The 22,412-nt window shown below is 38.9% G+C and overlaps 1 protein-coding gene across 1 annotated transcript in view; it reads right to left on the bottom strand.

Annotated features, from left to right (window-relative positions):
- PDGFRA (platelet derived growth factor receptor alpha) overlaps positions 1-3,544 on the bottom strand; it is a 125,482-nt gene extending 121,938 nt beyond the window's left edge. The window contains exon 1 of the mRNA XM_044061431.1: positions 3,323-3,544. The gene's annotated coding sequence lies outside the window, so the exon portion shown is untranslated. The remainder of the gene's footprint in view (positions 1-3,322) is intronic.
- Positions 3,545-22,412: the final 18,868 nt, after the last annotated feature.

The raw sequence follows: 22,412 nt of genomic DNA on the forward strand, positions 1-22,412 counted from the left end.
TATGTGTAGAGGAGTGCAACTCACTCATAGTATTGTTATTTGCCCGACTGATATTGTCACCTGCCTAGTATATTTGCACATTTTGAACACAAAGCTCTTTTCGTATCCAACGTGCTGCCTGCCATTGCCTAGGGTTTAGACTGAAAAGGTTCAGTTGGTTCAATCTGTACTGTTAAATACAATATGCCCAGACGGCTTTTCATGGTGGGGAGGGTTTGAGGGTTAGAGTATAAAGGTACGACAGTTTATACTTGACGTTGATTAACTGCATTACACAACAATCTGATTTAGAAGCAGCGCTAGATTCACATTGACTTGACTGTCAAATGTTCTGTGATTTGCATAAATACATTTCCATCCCAAAAGGCTTAAATTTGAATAGGTAAACAAACCTTGAGCAGGACTAGATTTTTCTACATCATTTTTAATAAACACATTTCTCGCAAAGCTACTGACTGTGAGAGTCGCGAAATTGCTGATACAGCCTTAGAAAATGTGAACATTGTTCGGGTGAACCATGAGCCCCCTCCTTTATTTCTAGGTTTGCTTTCTGTCAAAGGACTCCAGAATAACGTTATGCACATCTGTGACGTTACGTGATTAACGTGTCTCCTATTTTTTGTGACAGATGTAAGGTTATTAAAGCCCACTCAATGTTGGATGGATAAGATTTGTCTGAGGGGTGCCACTGTACTAGTCGAGTGACAGGACAACTGGGCAGGACTGATGTGTACAGACTGTGACCGCTAGTTTTTGAAACTAAGAAGATTAGAGCCTCACTTGTTCGTGTCGCTCTTGTTACAAAAGTATAGAGTACGTAGTAGGGATCAACTTTTACCTCCAATTACAAACTTCACTGTTCTCTGTGTTAACGTCATGAAATGGATGTCTACCCAGGGTTACACACACACCTCAGTGGTATCATTCGCTCAATAAAACATTTAGAGTCACAGTCTATATTCAATGCCATTCCAAATGAAGTTTTATGATAAAATGTGGATTACTCCATATTGAAAGGGTTTGTCACAGATTTCGTTATTAAGAACACTTTCAGAAATGACTATTGTAAATTATGTCGAATCGTATTACCTCATCAAAAGCACTTTTTGTAAGCATAAGGTATTTAACCATACTGCAAGCTTCCTAGTTGAAGCTGTTAATAAATGCACCACGTTTGGAGTGTTTGTTTCACATTAGGAGAGGTAGGGTTCCACTCTTATGGCGTGGAAGGTCTCATATCAGCTACATTTTAGAAAAGGATGTCCTGTGTAGCGAGTACAGGCAGATGCTAGCTATGCTACTCTTGCAAACAGCTAAGCGCCGTCCTGTTGCAGAAAATGCTGCGCTTTCAGACCCTGAAACGAGAGATTCCTGGCTACAGCACATCTCAGCAGTAATAGCAAGTTACTAACTGCAGCAGCTGTCAGTGACACAGAGGAACTTAAACTGAAGAAAAGGAGTCAGGCAATTAAAAACTTCATCTGCACTTTGTGTATATGTCAACTATTTAGTCCCTAATTTTGTCTGGCTGAGCAGAAATTATCTACAACTCCGTTGCAGATCCCTCCAACACCACCACAAACGTTTATTTCCCTCAGTTTTAACTTTCCTTCCGATGCATATGCGAGACTCCCGTGAAATAGCAAAACAACCCACCATCTGTGTACATACAGTCATATAGCCGCTGAAACGCAGGAGCAGCCCATTCTCCGGCAGACTTTGATTCTCATTCTGAAGGCACCCATCCAAGAACCGCCTTATGCTAAAGGTACCTTAGTAACCATCTGAAAATAACACGGTGCCAGCCACTACTGCTGTAACTGATAGCTAGGTAAACTAATAGTAATTACAGAGGTATAAATGCAGGGCAACGGTCTCAAATGACCTCAAGTAATTTACAACACAAGACCGAAGTTAAACCCGCAAAGAACAGCTGTTGTTAGTTTAAAAAGCGCTAAAAATCATAAGCAAGGTGACTGGAGGTGCCTGTAACTTGTTATCTTCGCAAACCCAAATGCTCAAGTATCGTGTGTGTGTGTGCGCGCGCAGTGCGTACACAAGAGGTGGATGTATGCATTGATAGTACTGACTTATAGTTTAAATTTAGGAGTTCAGTCTAACTAACGAATAAAATCACTATAGTTTACAATGGAATGTTATGCAGAACAATAAAGGGTGAAAATGCACCTGGGATAGAAAAGGAGACTCGGGAGAATGCAACCACATAGTGTAAAAATGTGTGTGTGTGGGTGTGTGTGTGTGTGCGTGTGTGTGTGTGTGTGTGTGTTGGGGGAGGGGATCTCCAAGGCAAATCACATATGCAGCAGAGTAATTTAAGCAAAGTTATGTCTTTTATATGGATGGTTGGTGGCGTGAATTTGGCGGTTGGGACGACATATCCGTGAGATTTACAACCAGCAAGTTGGTTGACATTGATACTGACACAAAACGAGGAAGGGTGCACTGGTGACTACATACAAGTGCATGTACGCATCTTACATACATACATACATACATACATACATACATATAAATGCTTCCACAGCCGCTGACGTGGACTGATTCATCTGTCGCTAAACTTCTGTAGGGCCCGGTCATCTTCCTAGTTACTAATCTACACTTATCTAGGTGGCCTAGGTGACAGTCCTTGAATAACTGCTGGGGACACGACAGGGAGGACTGTAAACCAGGGTAAGGAATGAAGTCCACGTCCACACTCGTTTCCATACACAGACTGGGGACACGGTTGTAAATCCGGCAATGCCCTATTAATTCTCTTACACTTTACATTTTGTTTGGTTGTGAGCCCAGTGACCCTACATTTGATCACAGTTTATGTCACACGCAACGGAGCAATCAAAAGAGTTGCACCCCCCCCCCCCAACAAACGCGCTTCCCAAGGGGGTTCCATCATTCCCAACAGTGCCCAAGGTGGAAAGGTGCAAGGAGAGCAACCCTACAAAGTAGAGAGAGGTCTGCAGAGTCTAGACTGGGGTTCGGTGCAGTAACAATTGCTGGCACAAATACTTTGTTCTTCTTCACTGGCTGGTGGATATCATTTTCATTATCTGTCTGACTGCATCCATTATTTATCAGTCTGTCTACAAAACAAAGTCATGCGTTACACTGCAGGAAAGAAGAGTGGAAAACGTCAATCGAGAATGAAAAAATGAACTCTTCCCAAACTTTCAAACAATGAACAAGACTTAGACTTGACGGGAGAGAGAAAGATACAAAAATGCAACTAAGCACTGTCATCTAGTTTTCTTGCAGAATAAAAAGAATTTTCCATTTCCTCTGTCAGAGAAGATTCCGCACTTACTTTCCAGATAGTCAGCTGGTTTAAATATTCCCACTTATGTCCACGTTAGTAATCCTTTAGTTATGATGGCTCAGACTCTTGAGTTACTGTCCATTTACAATTAAAACGCGGCTGGAATACCCCAGTTTCCTTGCTTGTTGTTGTCCTTTGTAATCCGTTATACCTCCGCAAAACGCTAATCCTGGTTTGCAATAAAACTGATACATGCCACTGGAAGGAAAGTGTAGTTTGCACTCATGTCTCCTCCCCTCGTCGGCTCTCTTCTCATTCCTCCACCCCCTCCGTCCTTCACCAGAGGGATGGTTTTGATTCTGCAATATCAGGAAGTGCCCCCCCCCCCCCCCCACAGCTGCAGGGGTTTGGCCTGGGGTGCTACAAGCAGGAGTTGTGTGTGATGGCAACGCTAGTGTGTGTGGTGGTTGGGGGGCAGTGAGACCGCCAAAGGGGAAACAGCCTGAACCGGGAAAGGCAATGCAAAATGAAACCGGTGGTGTGTCTAAGGGCATCAAACCAGGGGTCTGATCTTAAGTTTTACTTTGTTGAAGTTCTGTGTTTTATGGAGTTAGATAAATATTTCTTACAGGACCTAAGGGGTGGGATGTAATTTATATTCTTCTATAATGGTAAATAATAACTGTTTGCCTGTAGTACTGCCTTCAGAACGCACTGTACCTGAAATTACCAGAACAACAGAAAGACGCAGGAATTTACTGAGAAACGTGACAATTGTGTCCCAGATTTCGTGGGAAGCACAGCTGTGAAAAGAGCGACATTGTCTGTATAAGTTAAAGGGATTCGGATCTGTGAACCCCTCTTCTGTCTTCATCCTTAGGAATCGAATGCCTTTAATTATACTTTTACTGATTTCCGACAACAAGAGAAGAAAGCTTAAGAAATAATACTTAACTTATTTCTTAACTTCGTGTCTAAGTGTTTTCTCGATGCCAGTCGCGGAGTCTAGACACCGGGACTGTGTCTTATTTTTTTCCATGCGGTTTCCTCTGCACTTACTCGGATTTTTTTTTCATTTGTCGACCAACATATAACAGAAGCAGACTCCAGAGAAACATCCCGACTGTAATTACACTATTGCAAAATAAACTCTAAATTATTCCTAGGATGAAGTCCCGTGTCCTAAGTTACAGAGAGTTATGTGTGTATTTGCGTTTGTGTGAGTGTTTCTAGTTTGAAAAAAAACCTAGGAGTGTGTGTCTCCTGTCTTCCATGTGTGCTTACAGTAGTGGCATACGGTCTCTGCAGCACACCGAATGTTTACCTGGAGCCTCATTCTCCCATTCTTGTTAATGCCGATGTAGTTCGTGCCCGGTCGCTCCTAGTCAGCCAATACAAAGTTAGAGAATAAAGTGAAATGTGGAAAGAACCGCAGCACCGCATTTGTCCTTTAGATGGCAGTGTAGCTCTACGGCAAATGTGGCTATAGACCCACTATAGAGTATTTAGTGATAGGTGAACCAACGGCACTTCCAGGGCTGTAGGGAATAACTACAAGCAGGAAAGTGTGCCTGGATCGCATCTGCACAATCACTTTTTTGATCAAAGACAAAGAAGCGATTTCAAGTACTTTGTCCACAGCAGAGGGTATGGCAAAATTTGAAAGCAGCAACCATTAAAAGTGGGAGCAGGGTTATCTTTGTCTACCAGTGTCACAATTTTTTTCATTTTTTTATATTAATATCCAATTTGAAGTCTTCATGATAGTGATGAAATGAAACATTTTAGACAGCATCTTCAATTCAAATATCCCATTATCTAGCTGGGGACTACACACACACACACACTTGCCGCAATTTATTGTTCTTTCCTCCACTAATCGTTTGATAACAGATCAGGCACTGGACGATTCTGGTTGCATCTGTACTTTGCTGGATACTAAGTAAATGTGACCCATAGCTAAAGTGGGTCACCAGGGACAGCTTTTGCTATCTTTTCCTCCTGCATTCATCCATTCACCTCATTCTTCTCTGGAACCGCTAGGCAATACAGTGATTGCTTCCATATGTTTCTCCAGGAAATCATTGAAGGCAAATGAACAGCCCCTTGTTCTGCAGGCTTACAGGAAATATCCTAACTCTATAGGCATAGCTGATAGCCAGATGGAGTAGAGTGCGCTCCCAAGCGTAGCAGCTCACACACACACACACACACACACACACACACACACACACACACACACACACACACACATATATGCAGGTGTGAACTTTTGTATGGGTCGACCTGAACTTTGTCCTGCATAGCTGAAATGGCCAGGCAATCATACAAATGACAGACACTGAGTAACCTTAACCTCTGGTAAACATTATTTACTCTCCGATACCCATTTTGTCTTAGCGTTGTTGGGAACCCAGAACCTACTCCGGATCCTTAACGCAGAGATGTGAGTGCCAGACACACACACACACACACACACTATGGGTAATTTGGAGGCGTGCCAGTTTTGAACATGTTTTAGGAGGCACCAGGAGCATCAAACGAAATTCCAAGTGGACACAAGGATATCTGCAAACTTCGCATAGAATGAACCCTTGCAGGGAGCCCTGCCAGCCACACTACTTTACCACACTGTTGCATAACAGTTTAAATCCACAAATATATCAAGAGGACTCCGCATCCTTGTGGGGGTGGGGCTTTTTTGTTAATTCAAAGAAAAGAAAAAAGTTAAATGTAGTGCCTCAGCTTTGTGTTTCTGACTGTATATATTTCAAATCACACCGTCGTCTTTTATTTTAAATGATGACATCTCTGACTAAACAAACTATTTTTAAAACAAATTTCTTGCTACAGAAAAGCAGCTGGTCACAATCGGTTAACTCTCTTTGTTTTGCAGATACTATAGCACGACCTGCACACATCGAAAATTTACAGAAATGGCTGATTACGAGAGACGGTATACGAAAGCCCTGGGATTATTTGTCGTACAGCAGTGTATTTATACCAGCGGCATATCTTGTATCCTCTCAAGTGTACCTCATTAGGGGGAGCATCCTTCATTTTAGGTCCGAAAAAGCCAGTGTTCCTCAAAGTTCCACACTAAAAGTGTCTATCAGTCATTTGTGTTATAAAGTAGCACATTGTAAACCTATGTGAGCTCCCTGGTTAAAGTTGTTAGCAAACTGTTAGTATGTGTTCCACATTTGGTTAATTTGTTCCACATTATGAGTGGTAATGTTCCTCATTTTCGAGATGGAAGGCGGAGAGCGATGTTGCACCGTTTTGGAAACCAGTGTTCATGGAGTTGCTGAGTGCACCTTAGTCTATTCCGCAAAAGGGGGGGGGGGAGCTCAGTTGTACTTAAAGGAAAATAAATACAATCAATCATTAAGTCTCAGTCCTTAAGGGGAAAAAGTCTTTACAGACGGAATGCACATTTGCAACAATTCTCCTAAACGTATTCTAAAAGATGGTTACAAGTGTGTGAGAATCAGCAATTTTTCGTTTTGGAATCACTGTATACCTTTCAATTGTCCATGCTTTTGCAGAAAGTCCCTAATTTTCCTTCGAATTTTTCACCGGTCCCTCCTAATTTTTTTTTTTTTTTTTTTTTGTGGTAAAGCTGTCAAAGTTCTACAATAGGCGATATTAATCTGGCGAGTATATTACCTTTCCGCCACATAAACCTTGCTCAACGCAAGAAATTCAGTTTTAAAGGGCTGCTTTACATTGTCTTACGTTCCCCTTAAACACTCACTAATCGGGAGCGCCCTGATAAATAAGCTCCTCTCTGAAAAAAAGCGATTCCATTCAGTCAGATAAAAAAAAAAAAAAAACTGTTATTTTTCTTTTGATGTGCTCCCACACTCCAACTTATAGTTTTGTTGGCGAGTAAAAAAAGTGCTTACAATCTCAGTTTTAAATCAGTCGATAATATTACATTAATATTCACAAGCAGATTCTAACAACTGCCACTACTTAAAAGAACCAGTTGCATTGGGGTTCTATGATTTTATAAAATATGGTGTTTTAAAAAAAGTCAGTGCCTTTCCTTTTAAGTTTTTAAAATTGCATGTATGCATCCATGTATGTATGTATCTGTCGACTGGTGTTTACTAGACTGACAAATTCAGAACTGCATTACAAGAAGTGATTCAGCGACGTTATATGCAATCCTGTGTACAGTTAAATTCATCCATTATATAATATATACATTGCTTTTGTGAAACATAATGTCTTGGCTGATAAAAATCACCGTTTCTCACAACTGATATTTTAAACTGTCTAATGTCCATAAATCAACTCTCTGTGACAAGAAACTTAGAAGTCCTGTTTTACATCAACAGGAAGATCATGCCAGATTTGTTCAGTTAACTGGCATGCTGTAAAGCATACTTTGAGGCACTGTATGGTAACAAAGGTATAGTTCAGAAGTGTGCATTTTAAATGTATGACAGACTGCTTTTCAGAAGTTTATACTTGGCTATATGACATGCCTGTTTGCAGTTGTGTCCACTTATAACCGAGAAAATGATAATATTTCTCAGGCTTGTTTGTGAAAACGAAGAGATAATTGTGTACCTTCCCTTTTGTACAAGCGCATATTATACAGATCCCCAAGGACTGGAAACATTACAATGTGAAAATACACATTTGTTATCAGAAGATGGCAAATGAACATTTGTCAGAATTGGTGTTTTATATGTGGACAAGAACCCTGCACTCCTGATGTGGGGAACAGTAAGCCCCTTGCATTTTCCATTTATGGTACTTTACCCCCTCCACACACCCTATGCTACTTTATAAAATCACTTTCAGTCTCGATTGCTCAAGAGGTGAGGGAAATATTTCATTTTTACACAAAAAAGTCAAGTATCTGTATTTCTCTTTTCTTCCATAAATTTGCTATTTACCATTTACCATTTTCAGAACACAGTATTCAGATTTGTACTGTCTGAACACTTTTATTTTGACAGAAACCATAATTATTACACTTTATTATGTCTACATTTTGGTCACTGTTTATTTATGAGACATTGACTTCTCAGACTGTTGATGAAGACAGACAGTCATAATTTGAGAGTGTCAACGCCCTGTTGTTGTTGTAACTGTACACACCCAGTTTTACAAAATTAATGAAAACCTGTCAGCCTTTTGAGCCATATTGACATCACTAGTAGTAGTCAGTAAGGGACCCTCTAATGGAAGAAAAGATGTTGATCAGAAACATTCCTTATCCACAATGCATTCACATAAATTGAAATTATCAGGCTTCACCTAGTCAATGCCCCGAGGAAGGCAATGGCTTTGTTAGGTGAAACATAAGCAAGTCTAAAAATGTGTACTTACGTTATTAATCATTTGGCAGTTTATGTGGCTCAAGCTTAATGCAGAATGGTAAAAAAAACACTTAATATATGTATTTAATTGCAAACCAGTGGTAAAAGAATAATATGCTAAATACATTTTAATTATTTTAAGTGCATGTATTGAAGGATCTGCTTTCTTATTTTGTAGCATATGTCTTTTCATCTAAAATACGTTTTTGATAATTTTGGGAAATCCTAAGAACTTGTCTGTGAATCGAAGGAGGTTCGTTGCGACAGTTTGACAGCCTAGGATTTAAGGAATATTTTAGTTCTTTCCAGATGTTTGATAACTGCCTCTGAAAAATGCCATATGAAAGAGGGGATGACAAGATGCATGCTGAAAGTGCTTAAACACAGATTCAAAAATCAAGAAAACATATTTGTGTGTGTGTCAGGAGGGGGGCATTCTCTGATACATTCTGCCTAAAGTACAAGGCATGTGATATCTTTTGAGGTATAGTTTCAACACACTGTGTTCGGACTGCAAAATATACGTGAGGTGTACAAGGCATCAAACGTGATTTACAAAATCTCATAGTTGCAAAACTACACCTAAACATTGCGTGTGTGTGTGTGTGTGTGTGTGTATAACCTTCAAAGTCTTTTGAGGCATATATGAGGTACTGAGGTCGTAAAAACGTAAGCAGGGTTACTGCTGCCATGTGTGGCTTCAAAAAGGTGGTGTAGCCTCCTGCTTTACAAGTCTGTTTATTTGGCTGTCTTATCTGCCATTTGTTTGATAAAAAGAAAAGAAACACTGATGAGCCACACCATATGTGCTTTTGGATAAAGTAGCCACGTCCCCCACCCCAGTTGTCTCAAAGCCATTTGTCACAGTTCCTGTCTCTCTTATCACCACAATTTCTCCATTTACATACCATACACGTTACAGTTAAACGCTATTTTTGTCTCTGGAAAGCGCAGGAGACCGTTAGCCCCAGTTCTGACACCTCACCTAGTTTTAATTTGGGGGAGGAACCATGCAGATATCAACAGACATACTCTGACAATTGAGGGTAGAGAACCAGTTCAGTTCTCTGCTTCTGCCAAGTGCTGTATCAGATGCCTTAGGTAACAGAAAAGCGAAACTGCTCCATTTAGCGTACGCTGTTGATGCAACACACCAGTGGGTGTCACTAGAGAGTGAAGTGAGTAGGCTCTGCCCATATTCTGGTTAATCAAACATGCAATTTATTGCTTGCTAAGCATTGTAAGACAACCCCACTTCTACACGTGTAAAATTGCAGCACTAAAACAATTTGGTAGCTGGTAATTCATCAGATGTGCAGAAATAATTTAATTATTTATTTGTTGAAATTTCTCCACCATGCAGTGTCTTCCAGACATATTTTGCACCAAAGATGATTATATGGCTATGATAGGTTGCCAAAATCATTTGTAGATGATAGAAAACAGATTTATGTTTCCTGCAAACTGAAGTTAGCCATGATATGCACTCAGAGTTCAGGAAGTCATGCCAACTATGCTTTGCTGTATCTCAGCATATGCTTTGGGACCTATCAGGCAATAGAAGCTAGCTAAATTGATTTAACAGTGACATCATACTTAATATGGCAATAGTCTGATAAGTTACAAACCCATTTATTGCTTTTTGTTGCTTTTTGTGTATTGCTTCATGAATATATGTGTATATGCATGTATATATCAGAAGAAAAAATACCATGTACTCACCACATTGAGAGCACGTAAAATGATTTAATAATCCAAGATTAAAAACAAAAACAAATACAAGAACGGATAAGCGCTTTTGGGTATAACACCCTTCATCAGAATCTTGGATTATTAATCGTTTTACGTGCCCTTAACATGGTGGATACGTGGTATTTTTTTCTTCTGTTACAGTGCTCGGATACTGCTACGTTCCTTTGGCAGCCTTCTGGGTATATTTTTGGATTTTATATATATATATATATATATATATATATATATATATATATATATATATATACACACTGGATATAAAAGTGTACACACCCCTGTTATAATGCCAGGTTTTTGTGATATAAAAAAATGAGACCACAATAAATCATTTCAAAACTTTTCCAACCTTTAATGTGACCTTTAACCTGTATAATTCAATTGAAAAACAAATTATTAGGGGAAAAATATGAAAAATAAAAAACATACAATAAGCTGGTTGGATGAGTGTGCACACCCTTAAACTAGTATTTGTTGAAGCACCTTTTGCTTTAATTGCAGCATTCAGTCTTCTTGGGTACACACCTGCCATCAATTAAAGAAACTGATTAACCCCAAATAAAGTTCAGCTGTTCTAGTAGGTGTTTCCTGACATTTACTCAGTTACCTGCTACAGCAAAAGCCATGGTTCATGGAGAGCTTACAAAGCATCAAAGGGATCTCATTGTTGAAAGGTATCAGTCACGTGAAGGGTAGAAAAATGTTTTCACAGCATTGGATATACCATGGAACACAGTGAAGACAGTCATCAAAAAGTGGGGAAAATATGGGACAACAGTGATGTTGCAAAGAACCAGATGTCCCTCCAAAACTGATGAAAAGACCAGATGAAAACTGTTCAGGGAGGTGCCAAAAGACCTACAGCAACACTAAAGGAGCTGCGGGAATTTTTGGCAAGTACAGCTTGTGTACTACATGTGACAACAATCTCCTGTATTCTCCACATGTCTGACCTATGGGGTAAGGTTGCAAGAAGGAAGCATTTTCTTACACAGAAAAACACCCAGACCTGGCTAAAATTTACAAAACAATACATCAAGTCTCTCAAAAGCATGTGGGAAAATGTGTTATGGTCTGATGAGACCAAGGTTGAACTTTTTGGCCACAATTCCAAAAGGTACATTTGGCGCAAAAACAACACTTAGCATCACCAAAAGAACACCATCCCCACGGTGAAGCATGGTGATGGCAGTATCATGCTCTGGGGTTGTTTTTCTTCAGCTGGAACTGGGGCTTTAGTCAAGGTGGAGGGAATTGTAAACAATTCCAAATACCAGTCTCTTTTGGCCCAAAACCTGCAGGTGTCTGCTAGAAAACTGAAGATGAAGAGGAATTTCTTCTTTCATAGGATCATAGGATCATAGGAGGTTACTAGGCTAATGGCCCAAGGGCCCTTAAAAGTCTAGCCAAGAGATTAACCCATTAAACAAGAATTTAACCTTGTTTTTATAAACACACAAGTTAATGTTGCTTTACTGTATAAAAGTTCTTACAACTGTAATGTGGTCAATAACAATGAATTAACTATTTTAAATCTGGTTTTGCACAGTACCTTAAAAATTTAGTTTAAAGTTCATTTATTTACTCACTGAATGATAAGTGAAGTCTTTCATGATATTCAACATATATATTTTATATTTTATATTTTACACTTAACATTCAACATTTTATATATGCTTTGTATATTTTAACAACTGTGATAGCTTTAAGCAAACATACATTTTAAATTTTAATCTAATAAAGGATTTTTAATTAAGTAATTAATTAATTAAACTGTATATAAAAAAACAAAGAGTTGTTTAATTCAGTATCTTGATAAAGCCTGGGAGTGCCCGGGCGAAAGCGCTTGATTCATTTTTGTGCATCTTTGGAGAACTGAATAAATCATTAAAAAGGAAAGAAACAGTGGTTCCTGTTTACTTTTCTGGCTGTGGATTTTGTGTTTACCAGTAGTGGTTCGACCTGCAGTTGTTTTTTTGCTTATTCGTTTTAGTTACGCATGGCAGAAAACGCAGGAACCCTTGACTTCAACAGTACACCTAGCATTCTAGCTGATGACAATGAACTGGTGGATGATGCCCCCGTTACTAGAGGGGAATTTAGGCAAGTCATTTGCTTACTTTCGCAGCTTAGCGGATTACTTACAAAAGAAGGTAATGCTAATTCCAAGGCACTACCACCCAACCAACAAGAACTGATTAAGGAAAACGAGCCAACCATTAGAAGGAAAAGGAATTCAATGGAAGTCTTTGAAGACGAGCTTTTACCTAACCAACGCACCAGAACCAACAGCACAAATGTTCGACTACCAATCAAGGATACTTGGCAAAAGATTTCAACTTAAAAAAATGGACTAGCAAATATTTCACGTTTGCTCAAGGTACTGTGCAGCATTGCAATAACAATAACAATAACAATGTTCATGTTGAACAACTTGTTACCGATCTAAACAACAAGCTGTATGCATATAAAACGGCTCAGCTTGAAATAGAATACTTGTCAGAATGTATAAGGGTAGAACGTATACCAAAGGGTCTACATTTTAACAAACTACCCAACAATGCTCAGCCTGGTACTAAACTTTTTAATGATATATCAGAACTGTTTAATAATACGGGTTTAGAAATGTTAAAGCTGATGGTGAATGATTACGAAGGAAAAACCACGTCTCTTTTAACTGAAATTTAACAAGTTGAATGAAACTATTGTGAGCAATACGAATTTTGGCAGTGTAAAACGAGATTATGAAAATTCATTTAGGGAGGTAGATGAACATTGTAATAGAATTGTAATGAGAAAAATTAGAAAACTTGAAAGAGAAATACAAGAATGGTACTGCATACAGTTTTATGAAAAAGGGTAGAATTTTGTCCACTAAACCAAACAACAACGAAGGATTCAATAATACAGAGGGTAATGGCAACGAAGCTAACAATTGGGTAGAGGCCCCTAGAAGGAGTGAAAGACTAGCGCAGAAAGGTAATCATCCAAACAAACAGGTTTTTCAATATGTCCCAGGAAGACAAATGAATCAGGAAACAAATCAGTCAGCACAAATGTGGAACAGATTCAGGAGGCAGTAATTGCAATCCCCCTGGTTAGAGAAGAAATAGAAGTTGGCCAGCAAGTTAACCATTCACATCCATGCACAGTAGTTAAACAAAACAATTTTTCTATTTACAATTTTACAGAAGTAGAAATCAATGAAACATTTTTTACTTTATTTACAAAAAGGTTTACACTTTGTACCTAATTCTTCTATGAATATTACCAAAACCATCATAGACTTAAAGTTATTTATGCGACAACTTAACTTGAGTATCCATTTTGGTGCTGAACAAAATAAAAAACACTGGTTTCAGAGAACCAGTACTTTCAACCCACCCCTCCATTCTGCTCTGAAAATTTATGAAGACTTAGTGGAGAATGAGTTCAGAAATCTTGACAAGCAAAACAAATACAATGAAATTAAGAATTTCCCTGAAGAACTTAATAAGTTGATGGCGTTTCTAAAAAAAGAGAACATAAGGGTGATGAAAACTGATAAAGGGGGTGGGGTTGTACTTATGTACAAACAAGCATATGAAGCTTACATCTATAATTTGTTACACGACACAGAACAATACACCCAAGTTTCAATTAATGAAAGAAATATTGCCTACGCTAAAATCAAATACAGTTTAGAAGATTACCTTTTACAGGGGGCAATCAATGAACAACTGTTTAATTTTCTTTTAGTACAAAAACCATTGACACATATCATTTTTGGCATACCAAAAGTGCATAAGGGGCTGCAACCCTTAAAATTTAGACCCATTGTAGCAGGAGCAAAAGGCATAACAGAACCCTTGGGCAAATACATTGACATTTTGACTAAAAATTGTGTCACATCAATAAAATGCCTGTGCAAGGACTCATGAGAATTCTTAAGTGGAATAAAAAAAGAATTCTTTTCTGAGACACAACTCATGATTACTATTGACATCATCGACTTATTTCCCAGCATTCCACATACAATAGGGCTTAAATGGTTTAGTAATATGCTCTCAAAACTCACCACTTTCAGTGGCAACACCATAAACTTGTTAGTTGAATTCATGGACACCATTTTAAATAATAATTTCATAATCTTCAACGGTGAGTTATACAAACAAAACAAAGGTGTTGCCATGGGAACACCATGTGCTTCGGCATATGCGAACTTGGTGTTACACTTTTGGGAACTGGAATTTATCTTTCCATCAAATTGGGCTAAATGCATTTTCCATTACAAGAGGTTTTTAGATGATATCTGTATTTTATGGAAAGGTAGCTATGATGAATTTAATAGTTTCATAGACCATATAAATTCCTCCACCAATTTCTTAAAATTTACATACGAAATTAATCCCTATCACATACATTATTTAGACATCAACCTGGTGAAAAATATTGAATCAAATTGTTTCGAATCTAGTATTCATAGAAAAAGTACATATTCAAATATGTTCTTACACTTTGATAGTGGTCATCCCTTCTTCCAAAAAAAGAGTATTATAAAAGGCCAATTGATCAGAGCATCGAGAATTTGTAGTACCGACAATCTGTTTCAAGTTGAGGTAGAATATTTAAAAACATTATTTCTTGAAAAAAGTTATCCTCTCAGTTTATCCAACACAGTGGCTACTGAAATCTGGGCTAGGAGGAAGAACCAATACTCACCATTACTTGGCAAAGAACCATTAAATATAACGGGAAACAAAGAAACCATGGAGAATAACAACAATAAAAGCCATGCTTTTTCATACACTTTTAGCAGTAATAGTGTTGACATAGAAGCTATTATAACTAAATATTGGCCTATTTTATCCAATAATACGGAGATCAACAAATTGATTCCAACTTTGCCAAATTTTATCAGGAAGAGAAACAACAACCTAAAAGATTTATTTGAAAGAGAAATGGCATGCAACATCCATAATAACCAATTAATGAGGGGTACTTACAAATGCAATGCTTGCAAGTAATGCCCCTATATGCTTAACAATACAGGATTATTTTTAAAATCCAAGAAAATTGATCTATTCCCCACAGATCATTTCAATTGTAATACAAAGGGCATAGTACATCTAGGAATTTGTCAACACTGCTTATGCTTTTATGTGGGAAAAACAGAAAGAACACTGAAGAGGAGGGTGTATGAGCACCTTTATGAAATTAAAAACAAAAAAGAAACAAAGGCGTTTTACAAACACTCACTATCTTGCAAAGAAATGTCTTTAAAATTCCTGGTACTAGAACAAGTCAAAGGTGATATAAGAGGGGGTGATTGGGAAACATCACTAGAATACAGAGAATTAGTATGGCAAATAAAATTGAACTCGTCAAAAGCACCAGGGTTGAATGAATGTCTGAGTATTAGCAGTGTTCTTAAATTGAGAAGAGCTAAATCATAATAAACAAAAAACAAGTTCATACAAAGAACTAATTTTCAAATTCAAGTTTTTTAAAATCATGTTTTTTAACATATCAGCTTCTAAGTTTTTATAGTACAATATCAATATGTAGATAAATTATTTAACGACAAAATGGATTTCAACTATAAGATGAATATATGGTTATAAACTATTTTCATATTATATTTTTAAGAATTATTTACTTTGTGATACTTACATTTTCTTGAGCATTGTATTTGTTCTATCAGCTATAATAGTGATGGTTTTATATTTTAATACAATAAGGTATTTAGGTATTCATACACCCTGGACAAGCATGGATATTGGTTCATGGTTTATTATTTTAACAACAAGAATTTAACCTTGTTTTTATAAACATACAATTTAATGTTGCTTTACTGTATAAAAGTTCTTACAACTGTAATGTGGTCAATAACAATGAATTAACTATTTTAAATCTGGTTTTGCACAGTACCTTAAAAATTTAGTTTAAAGTTCATTTATTTACTCACTGAATGATAAGTGAAGTCTTTCATGATATTCAACATATATATTTTATATTTTACACTTAACATTCAACATTTTATATATGCTTTGTATATTTTAACAACTGTGATAGCTTTAAGCAAACATACATTTTAAATTTTAATCTAATAAAGGATTTTTAATTAAGTAATTAATTCAATTAAGCTGTATATAAAAAACCAAAGAGTTGTTTAATTCAGTATCTTGATAAAGCCTGGGAGTGCCCGGGCGAAAGCGCTTGATTCATTTTTGTGCATCTTTGGAGAACTGAATAAATCGTTAAAAAGGAAAGAAACGTTGGTTCCTGTTTACTTTTCTGGCTGTGGATTTTGTGTTTACCAGTAGTGGTTCGACCTGCAGTTGTTTTTTTGCTTATACCGAGTAGAGTGATACTGATTTCAGCCTGTCAACATAGGACAGGTGTTGGAGGCCATGAATTCTCTTTGTGAGGTATTTCTGTGGGTTTATCTTTATAAAGGCGATACACAGTTGGGCAAACAGCAAGTGTTCGAAAGGCTGTTTGCAAGTTTTGCAAACGCTGACAGAAAAAAGGGTCGAATGTGCAATGAGCGAATGCACAGTAACATTCGCTCATTGCACATTTGACATTGTGGGGCGGATTACACTATAGTGGGGATCGAAAAATGGTCCTTTTCCCCACTGTAGTGCGATCTCAGAGTTAGAATAGTAAAGTAGGGGAGTGTAGGGGTGCAGGGGGGATTGCCCCCTGCTTGACACTTCTTTCTTTTTGCGTTCGATATTAATGTTCGAAAAACAGCAAATCTGCTTTTTGATTTGCTGTTTTTTGAACATTACGGACTGTCTGCGTTTTCACATTCATGGTTACAAGTCACTCATATGAGCATTCGCACCACTGTGAATCGCCTTTATAACGGTAAACCATTTCTGTGGCCTTTCCACTTGGTTCAGGTGTTTGGAGAGGTACATACCAGATGGGGCATTATACTCAATTATAGGTCTAATGAGGGAGCAGTACAGAGAGGTAATAACCTCCTTTTTTCTGGATGCAATCCCTTTACTTATGAGATGAACCAAGTAAAAGGATTTTCTGACCACTGCCGCCACATGATGGTCGATTGTTGTCAGTCTGAGTACCCAAGTCTCTCACCACAGGTTGAGTGTTTAGGGGGTTGCAGTTGATGTGGTAATCAGCAGGGGCCATGTTTTTGCAGAATGGTATGATAATACTTTTTTTGCATTTAACTTAAGGCTATGACTTTGGCACCAGTTATTTGTACCTGTGAGACCCTCTTGCAGTATGTTAACATCATTTGGGGTGTCAAAGACAGCACCCAACTTGCAGTCATCCACAAAATTGGTCAGCCACAGGCCTTTTGTCTTTGCCTGGACCTCTGAGAAGTAGATGCCAAGCAGTAGTGGTCCCAGTACAGATCCCTGGGGAACACTACAAGTGACAGGTCTGCTGTCAGAGGTGGTGGCAACTATTTTGACCTGTGGGTCCTATCTGTCAGCCAGTTGGCCAGCCATCTGATGAGATAGGGATTAACACCAAGTTGTGTTAGCTTTTTGATGATACTCGAGTGGGGGATTGTGTCAAAGGCCTTGGTCAGGTCAAGGTAAGTTGTATGTACTGACTTTCCCTTATCCAGGGCCTTGGTGACAGTCTCAGAGAAGTCAATTAGGTTCAATAGGAAAGATCTGACCCTGACAAATCCGAACTGGGTGGGGTCAAGTGCTTGGAGACTGCCTATGTCTTGTTTATGAGATCCATAATAATAAACTCCATGGCTTTACAGATCAGGCTTGTCAAGATAATGGGGCTATAGTTTCCCAGGACAGTAGTGGCACCACCTTTGTGCAAGGGGATGACAATGGTGGTTCTCCACTCTGATGAAATTAAGCCTGTAATTAGGCTGTGGTTAAACAGGGTGCTCAATGGTGAAGCTAGTTCTTGCTGGAGATGGTGCAGAATACAGCCTGGGATACTATCAGGTCCCATTGATGCTGTGTTCTTTGCCTTGGATAGGGCCTTTAATACTTGATCTATGGAGATGTGAGGTGTGGGACAAGTATCGGGGATGTCAACTAGGCCTTTGGAGGAACGATAAGGGGGTGAGGTTTGCACTGAACCTAGCAGCTAGCAGGTTGGCTAAGTCAACAGGATCAGGGTAAGTCATACCATTAAGTACTAATTCAGAACAAACTTGGACTTTGTCATGCAGGTTCCTAACGTAACTGAAGAAGGACTTGTGGTTTCTGTTTGTTTCAGAGGCTAGTTTCGACTCATAATTGGCTTTGGAGGTTTTCACTAGTGATCTAATTTGCTTGTTGAGGCAGAGGAGGGAGTTTTCCAATTTGGAATTTGTTCCTTTTTACCCTTGGACAACAGTTTCTTCCTTTTGTTGTATAGCCTGTTGATAGATGATGCCCACCAGACAGGTTTGTGTTTCCTTGAGGAGCAGGTTTTCGTTCTGTTGGGTATGGCTGAGTCCATGCACTTGTACAGTTGTTTGTATACTGCACTGGTGTACTGTTCAGCATAGTTGTCTGCATCCTCTGAGGGTGGTGGTGGCATAAAGCTGCAGACACCCTCCCCTAGGAGGTTGTAGTCAGTTTTTGAGAAGTTGTTTAGCCTGGTTACAGCTGGGAAGGGGTTGGGTGGGATAGAAACTTCGAATGAAAAAGACAGATGATCTGATCTCAACATGACAATGACCCCAAGCATACATCCAAATCAGCAAAAGAATGGCTTCACCAGAAGAAAATTAAAATTTTGGAATGGCCCAGCCAGAGCCCAGACCTACATCCAATAGAAAATCTGTGGGGTGACCTGAAGGGGGCTGTGCACAAGAGATGCCCTCACAATCTGACAGATTTGAAGTGCTTTTGCAAGGAAGAGCGGGCAAATATTGCCAAGTCAAGATGTGCCGTGCTGATAGACTTCTACCCAATAAGACTGAATGCTGTAATTAAATCAAAAGGTGCTTCAACAAAGTATTAGTTTAAGGGTGTGCATACTTATGCAACCAGCTTATTGTACGTTTTTTATTTTTTGTATTTTTTTCCCTAACAGATTTGTTTGTTTTTCAATTGAATTGTACAGGTTATAGTTCACATTAAAGGAGGGAAAAGTTTTGAAATGATTTATTGTGATCTCATTTTTTTATATGACAAAACCCTGGCATTTTAACAGGGGTGTGTAAACTTTTTATAGCCACTGTATATAATTATATACATTCATTTTGATATTCATAAATACTGGTGTATTTTAAAAATAATGACTATAAAAACATCTATATAAATAAAAATGTAAATGTTAATTTGTTCAAAATCTTAAATCTCCGAAAGCTCTTCACCTATTGCGTTGAAATTTTCACACAATGTTGCATTCGAATACGTGTATGTTTTTATATATCTACTGTTATATAGATGTCACACGTTTCATTCGAATACGCGTGTGTTTTTATATACCTACTATGGATTCTATATATTGGTATACAAATATGCAATTTTATATGTTTTTGTTATAACTTTTTTACTTCTTTTTCAGTGCAATCGATCTGCTTTAGTTCATCCAAATAATGCCTCGCAGAAGATCAAACTTAGGTCGTCGTACTCGTGGAGCGGAAGCAGTGCGACGAGTAATCGCAAATCAAACTGAGGAAGAACGGGCATCAGCGAATGAGCAAAACAGACAAAGAATGGCTCAAATACGTGCCGAGGAAGCAGCAGAGTGACGTGCAATCAGACTTGAGGATGCACGGTTGCGAGCATGGCAATCGCGTTCTGCAGCTTCAGATCTGCTTTGTTCTCCTCGATCGACACCAGCGGATGAAATAAATGCTTGCCTGAAATACTCTACTTTGTGGCGACATGTAAAGATGTTAAAATTAACTACAAATATGCATGTCCAGCTGCAAAACAATCGATCAGCTGAGATATTCTCACATCAATTGCTGTAAATTGGGAACGGAAAGGTGCCGGTTGATCTGACCTCAGGACGAATTTCATTGCCTCATAACTTCTGCAATTTAGTGATGTCAAAAGAAAAATTGGTTGAAAAAGTATTTCCCAATATTCAAACCAATTATAAGAATCACGACTGGCTGACTGAACGAGCTATTCTTGTGGCCAAGAACAAAGATGTCTACAAACTTAACAATATTATTCAGTCTAACATTCAAAGCGAGGCAGTCACATACAAGTCCATCGACACTGTTGTGGAAGCAGATGAAGCGGTTAACTATCCAACAGAATTTTTGAATTCACTCGATCTGCCAGGGATGCCACCGCACGTACTGCAATTGAAAATCGGCGTGCCAATTATCATGTTGAGAAATATCAACCAGCCAAAGCTTTGCAACGGCACGCGGCTTGCAGTAAAAAAATTAATGAGCAACGTTATAGAAGCAACAATCTTGACAGGACCTTTCAAAGGTGAAGATGTCCTCATTCCTCGCATTCCTATGATTCCAACGGATATGTCATTTCAATTTAAGAGATTGCAATTTCCAATTCGATTGGCGTTTGCAATCACCATCAACAAAGCTCAGCGCCAATCTTTAGAATTGTGCAGTTTAGATCTACACATGGATTGCTTCTCATATGGACAATTATATGTTGTGTGTTCTACAGTCAGCAAACCAGGCAATCTCTATATCTGCACAGACAATGGAACAACAAAAAATATTGTATACCCACAAGCATTGTGAAATTAAACATATTAGAAACATGTGCTTTCTCTTTCCTTTCTTTTCCATTTAACCATAGGTTCATAGGTTCATAGGTTGGTACTAGGCTATCGGCCCTAAGGCCTATGCAAGCCTAGCCATAACAATTCCATGGAAATTTATTTCCCACAATATTTACTTCTCTGGGCCCCTGTCTAGCAGGATGACTGACATGATCCCCGGGGTGAATTTCCTATCTCCCATCCAATCATCAAGGTTCCTTTTGAAGAGAGCCAATGAGGTGCTCTGCTTGACATGTATGGGCAGTCTATTCCAGAGTATAGGGAGTCTCTGGGTCAGGAACCTATCCCTCCAGCATGTTTTGTTCATTGTGATGATAAGGTTTAGATCCCTGGAGCGTGTGGCTCTGAGGGATTGGGATTTCTTTAAGTGGAGCATGTCCAACAGCTCAGGGTTTGACATGGCCTTGTATGTTAAGCAGAGATCACCTCTGAGTAGACGATATGCCACAGAGTATAGCTGGAGTTTTTTTAGACGGTCAGCATATGGCATCTGCTTTAGGCCTGTGATTCTTTTAGCGAGGTACTTCTGTGGCCTTTCCAGCTATTGCAGATGTCTTGTGAGGTACATACCAAATAGGGCATTATACTCTATAATGGGTCTAATGAGGGATGAGTACAGTGGGACAATGACCTCCTTTTTTCTGGACGAAAAGCCCTTAGTGATGAGGTGTGCCACGTAGAAGGATTTCCTGGCTGTTGTGGCGATGTGGTTATCGAAAGTGAGACCACTGTCCACTTGTGTCCCTAAGTCTCTCATCACACTTTCAATGTTTAGTGTCCTGCCATCTATGTGGTAGTTCATGGGTACATGTTTTTTTCCAAAGGGGATGACTATACATTTCTTGGCATTAAGCTTGAGCCCATGGCTCTGTCACTAGGCATCTGTTTCTGTAAGGCCCTTTTGTAGAATATCCACATCATTTGGGGATTCAATAATGGCTCCCAGTTTGCAGTCATCTGCAAACTTTGTTTGCCAGAGTCCCTTAATGTTGGCCTGTACTTCAGAGAAGTAGATGCCAAACAAGAGTGGTCCCAGGACTCAACCCTGAGGTACTCCACTTGTCACTTGTCTGGAGCTGGATTTGGAGTTGGCTACTTTTACAGTCTGGGTTCTGTCAGTAAGCCAGTTGGCAACCCATCGAGTGATGTAGGGATTTATGCCCAGCTTAGTAAGTTCATCTATGATTCCAGATTGGGGGATGGTGCTGAAGGCCTTGGCGAGGTCCAGATAGGCTGTGTGGACCTCCTTACCCTCGTCCACAGCTCTGGAGACCGATTCGAAGAAGTCAATCAGATTCAGGAGACAAGATCAGCCCTTCACAAACCCAAACTGGGTGGGGTCCAGTGTCTGGAGG

Source organism: Protopterus annectens, chromosome 2.part0, assembly GCF_019279795.1.
Source record: "Protopterus annectens isolate FY-2018-M chromosome 2.part0, PAN1.0, whole genome shotgun sequence".
Lineage (NCBI taxonomy): Eukaryota > Metazoa > Chordata > Ceratodontiformes > Protopteridae > Protopterus > Protopterus annectens.